This window comes from Acinonyx jubatus, chromosome B1 (assembly GCF_027475565.1).
Source record: "Acinonyx jubatus isolate Ajub_Pintada_27869175 chromosome B1, VMU_Ajub_asm_v1.0, whole genome shotgun sequence".
In the NCBI taxonomy this organism is placed as follows: Eukaryota; Metazoa; Chordata; class Mammalia; order Carnivora; family Felidae; genus Acinonyx; species Acinonyx jubatus.
In genome coordinates, this window is record NC_069382.1 from 36758916 (window position 1) to 36764732 (window position 5817).

The window sequence follows — 5817 nt, forward strand, 5'->3', positions numbered from 1 at the left end:
TGAGGAATTGTTCTCACTTGTTAATGAATAAGTTATTAGCTAATTCAGACATAGTAAACTAGATGCTCTTTTATAGCAAAAGAGAATGTGTGGGCAAATACATAGGTCCTATAAATATTTTGACATTTTGCTACCTTTTTCAAACATTTATTAAATGTGGGGTTTTAAAGAGATGAGAGTCATGGCACCCACTTGTAAATAGCTTCCCATGTATTTTAGCAAATAGGATATACACAGTATGAAAATGATCATTAATGCAAGTTAGTATACATTCTGTGTTAAATGTGTTAAAGTACAAAGAGGCAGAAATGCTCATAGTCTGGGTGGGAATAATGGTAGAGATAGAGGCAGAGGTAGAAATGGAAAGACCCACAGGTGCAAGCTGTGAGGTACTTGGATATCAGATTGAAATGTTAATGGTGTCTGGCTTTGATTATTACATTTCTTTGCAGGAGTTTGTTGGGCTCAGTACAAACTCCAAATTACTGGAACAAGTGCAAGCTGAACCTCTGTGAATCCTTATTACTTGGACAATGGATAGCTGATTTATGGATATGTTTTTAGAGGGTTAGTATTAACTAGACTTACCTGATTTTTAAAACCAGATGTGCTTATATTGTCCTTTAGTCAAGATGATATTGTCTCAGAATTTGAAGAGCCCAAAGGTAAAATTAGAAAATCCTTTGTCAGAATATGTAAGCTGTAACTAAAAATGTACACTGAGTGAATGGCCACTGGATCCCTGTACAAAAGTGGGAGTGAGGTAAGGTAGGGCGCAGAAGAGTCAGGGGTACTGATAATGATACACTCTTACATGTGGAGGAGAATTTATAATAAAGACTGGGCTTATTACAAAAATTGTACCACATTTATAAAGTAGGAAGAATTTTTAAATTTAAATTTTAGTTAACATACAGTGCAATATTGGTTTCAGGAGTAGAACTCAGTGATTCATCCTTACATACCACACCCAGTGTTCATCACAAGTGCCCTCCTTAATACCCATCACCCATCTAGCCATCTTCCACCTACCTCCCTCTGTCAACTTTCAGTTTGTTCTATATCATAAAGAGTCTCACTTAAATTTAAACAATAATAAATTAATTAATAATAAAAGAGTCTCTTGTGGTTTGTTTCCCTCTCTTCTCAAAAATAGGAAGAATTTTTTAAAGAACTCATCTCAGGGATGCCTGGGTGGCTTAGTCGGCTGAGCGTCCAACTTTGGCTCAGGTCATGATCTCACAGTTTGTGAGTTCAAGCCCCATGTCAGGCTCTGTGCTGATAGCTCAGAGCCTGGAGCCTGCTTCGTATCCTGTGTGTGTGTGTCTCTCTCTTCCCCTCCTCTGCTCACGTTCTCTCTCTCTCTCTCTTTCTCAAAAATAAATAAACATTAAAAGAATAAAATAATAAAGAGGAACTCATCCTTGACTTGTCGGTTAGCATTGTTTAAGCAATATAAAACATATATTTAAGGGAAAAACAATGGATATAATTTATTGTAATTATAATTTATTATAGAAAAGTCAATAACACATACTACAAAGTAAGTCAGGGAGCATTTTTTATTTTAGATCACAAATAGATCATAAACATAGTCTATGTTTGGAAGAGTAAAAAAAGGAGAATCCTATAAAAATAGAAAATGGGATTGGTCTTTATTCATGGCTCTATATATGATATGAAGAAAAGAATGTATTATAAATTTTCCACATTCATAAGTGATACTAAGTTCTTCTAAAAATGAAAATATCAATCCAGCAAAATGAGCCACAATATATATTTTTTAAATAGCATACAATGTCAGATGACCTTCCCTGTGGAAAAGATGATGTGCATTTTCTCATTTGGAAAGAGAGGAGTTGAAGAGACCATAAACATGTTTATATGATGATGGGCTCTGAATTATCAATTATGGTGCAGCAGAAAAGACAGTGGGACTAGTGAGACATTGTGTTCAACAGGCCAGTGAAACAATAGGCACTCTAAGAGGGACTGTTGGAAACAAACCAAAAGACATTAGTTTCCAAAATACAAAACCTGGGTGGAAGCCACAGCACCACAAATTAAGGCAGTGACTGTGGAGTCAGAGAAAGTGCAGAGGGGACTCTGATGAATGTGTGGCAGGAAGAGCGGCGTGGAGAAAGACAGAAAGATTTTTTTTTTAAATAAACTTCATGCCCAGTGTGGAGCCCGATGAGGGGCTTGAACCCATGACTCTGAGACCAAGACCTGAGATAAGATAAAGAGTTGGATACTTAACTGACTGAGACACTCATGTACCCCAAGACAGGAAAATTCTTACAGGGAGGGACCCAAATCTGGGGGATATGATTAAGGTAGCTAAAATATTTAAGAAAGTCCCAGTCTTAGTGATCACAGAGTCTAAGAACACTTCCACAAAGAACCACTCTAAAAGCAATAGAAAACTGATAGTTAATATTAGGGAATATTATCTTTTACTGTGTTGTTTTACTTGCAGAATTTATTATTCCAAGATATAGCCCAAACTGACTTGACCCTATTCCTGGAGAAAGCTCTGTAACGCTTGTGTGAGTCTGTCCTCTGAGGCTGACACAAAGAAAGGGGAATGCAGTCCTTCCACCTAACATCCCTGAATATCTCTGGATGGGATGTGGCAGATTACCTCTGTTGTCTTTAATACCCGTTAGTTCTCTCCAAGTATGCTGAGCTTTATAGGCAGTGCACCAGAGCCACTGTTACACAACTCAGTCTTACAGAGTTCATCCCTGCAGCCTTGTCTGTAGGAGAAAAACATTTTCTGAAACAAAGGAGGATTGGAACAAAGTAGCTTTGGAACACAGCACTCTCCATACTTGTATTGAAGGTCTTAAGAGAGGAATGGTTGTAGGTCATAAGGTGATAGAAGGAAAATTAAGTCAGGAGTAGACAGGCCTAATCCTAATGTTTTCATCTAGCTCCCCCACATTTTAGTTGTGTGGCCTGGAGTGGATCATTTCATATCTCTGGGCTTTTGCATCACTATCTGCAGAACTTTATATGTTTTCTTTCTCCATTGGATTATGTGGGGGCACTTCCACTGAGGGCCAGAGGCAGGGCCTTTGTGAGCCTGAGTCAAAGCTGAGAGGTCACTCCAATGTTACACATCACCTCAGAAATACAAATGTCCCTTGAGGTTTGAATTTCTGCTTTCAGGAAATTACTGGAAATAAAATGTATTCCTCTTCCTCTTTCTTCTCCTCCCCCTTTTTGTCTTTGTTCTTCTTCCTTTATAGAGTGAAGAGCACAGTGGTAGCAGAGGCAAGAGGAGTGATCAAGGACTATTTGCATTTATCCTTCAAAGTGAGTTATCATAAAGTATCCTGAAATTACAAGAGACAAGAGTGAAGTTGAATGGAATCTTGCTTCTTTTGGTTACTCAGACTCTTGGCCTAGTTCAATAACTGACAACTGTTCTTAAAGGAAGGGTTGCAAAGTCCTGTGTGTGTTCTGGGTCAGGAGACAGAGTGGAGGACACAACAGATAGCTTGGGAAATCTTCAGAAGAAAACAAGAAAGGTAAGGTGTAGTGCATGACAATGTGGAGATGGCCTGGTGCTCAACCTACATCTACCATGGAATCATATCATGGAATGTCAAGGCCCTGGGGAGAGGAAACAAAGCAGTGGTAGAACTCCACTACATAAAGGAAATGTTATAATAGAAAATTCCTTATTTGTTAAGTGGGAATAATAGTAGTGCTTTCACAACAGAGCTGTAATGAGGATTAAATAAGATAATAAATGAATAAGAACACATTTTATAAACCATAAAGTATTTAAGTGCTATTTTCTTCTATCAGTTATTCCAACTCTTTCAGCTCACAGAAGAGGAAGCTGAGATTCAGTAAGGGAAAACAAGCTGCCTAAGATCACACAGCTAGAAGGAGGCATAATCTGCATTCAAATCCCTTACAGATATATGATCTGCAAGTATTTTCTCCTATTCTGTGGGTTGTCTTTTCACTCTCTTGATACTCTCCTTTGGTGCACAAATGCTTGTAGTTCTGATGAATTCCAGGTATCATTTTTTTTTCTTTACAGCTTTATGCTAATTTATGACCATGAAGATTTATATGTGTATTTTATTCTAACAGTTTTTAGGTTTAGCTCATCTCTAACCCATTTTGTGTTTGTTTTTGTATACGGTGTGATGTAGGGGTTTCACTTCATTCTTTTACATGTGGATTTCCAATTTTCCCAGTATCACTTCTTGAAAATACTATTTTTTCACCATTGAATTTTCTCAGAACTTGTTTTGAAAGTTAGTTTGGAGGAATATGGCGGTGTAGGAGGACGCTGGGCTCACCGCATCCTGCTGATCACTTAGATTGCACCCACACCTGCCTAAATAACCCAGAAAACCATCAGAAGATGAGCAGAATGGATTCTCTGGAGCCAAGCGTAGACGAGAGGCCCACGGAAGAGGGTAGGAAGGGTGGAGAGGCAGTACGCGCTCCACAGACTGGCAGGAGGGAGCCGGGGTGGTGGAGGGGCAGCCCGCTGGCAAAGCAGAGCCCTCAAGTCTGGCTTGCAAAAGCGGAGGGGCTGGATGGAGTGTGTTCAGACAGCAAGTGGGACTTAACATCTGGAAGGTTATAAGCTAAAAGCTCTGCTCGGAGAGCAGGAGGGCTGGAGAACTATGGGAGGGAGAGTTGTTGAGCCCCGGATGACAGAGCTCAGCATGGCGGGGAACAAAGGCGCTTGCCAGTGCCATCTCCCTTGCCCATCCTCCAGCCAAAATCCCAAAGGGAACCAGTTCCTGTCAGGGAACTTGCTTGCACCACGCAAACACCCAATGCTGTGCTTCTGCAGATCCATCCCTATGGCGGCAGGTCTGACTCCCTGCCGGTGGTGCAGGGCCCCTCCCAAAAAGTGAGCTGAGCCTGCCCCTCCTGCCCCCATGCACCTTGCTGATCCACCCCAGCTAATAGGCCAGATGCCCAGCACCACAAGCCTGGCAGTGTGCAAGTAGCCCAGACGGGCCACGCCAACCCACAGTGAATCCGCTCCTAGGAGAGGGGAAGAGAAGCCACACACCAGTCTGACTGTGGCCCCAGCAGTGGGCTGGGGGCAAACATCAGGTCTGACTGTGGCCCCACCCACCCACGCAAGTTATTCAAGACAGCACAGGGGAAGTGCCCCGCAGTTCCACACCACTCCAGGGACTATCCAAAATGACGAAACGGAAGAATTCCCCTCAAGAGAATCTCCAGGAAATAACAACAGCTAACGAACTGATCAAAAAGGACTTAAACAATATAACAGAAAGTGAATTTAGAATACTAGTCATAAAATTAATCGCTGGGCTTAAAAACAGTATACAGGACAGCAGAGAATCTATTGCTACAGAGATAGGGACTAAGGAACAGTTAGGAGGAGCTAAAAAATGCTATAAATGAGTTGCAAAATAAAATGGAGGTGACCACAGCTCGGATTGAAGAGGCAGAGGAGAGAATAGGTGAATTAGAAGATAAAATTATGGAAAAAGAAGAAGCTGAGAAAAAGAGAGATAAAAAAAATCCAGGAGTATGAGGAGAGAATTAAAGAACCAAGTGATGCACTAAAGAGAAATAATCTACACATAATTAGTATTCCAGAGGAGGAAGAGAGAGGGAAAAGTGCTGAAGGTGTACTTGAAGAAATCATAGCTGAGAACTTCCCGGATCTGGGGAAGGGAAAAGGCATAAATCTAAGAAGCACAGAGAAGTCCCTTCAGACGTAACTTGAATTGATCTTCTGCACGACATATCATAGTGAAACTGGCAAAATACAAGGATAAAGAGAACATTCTAAAAGCA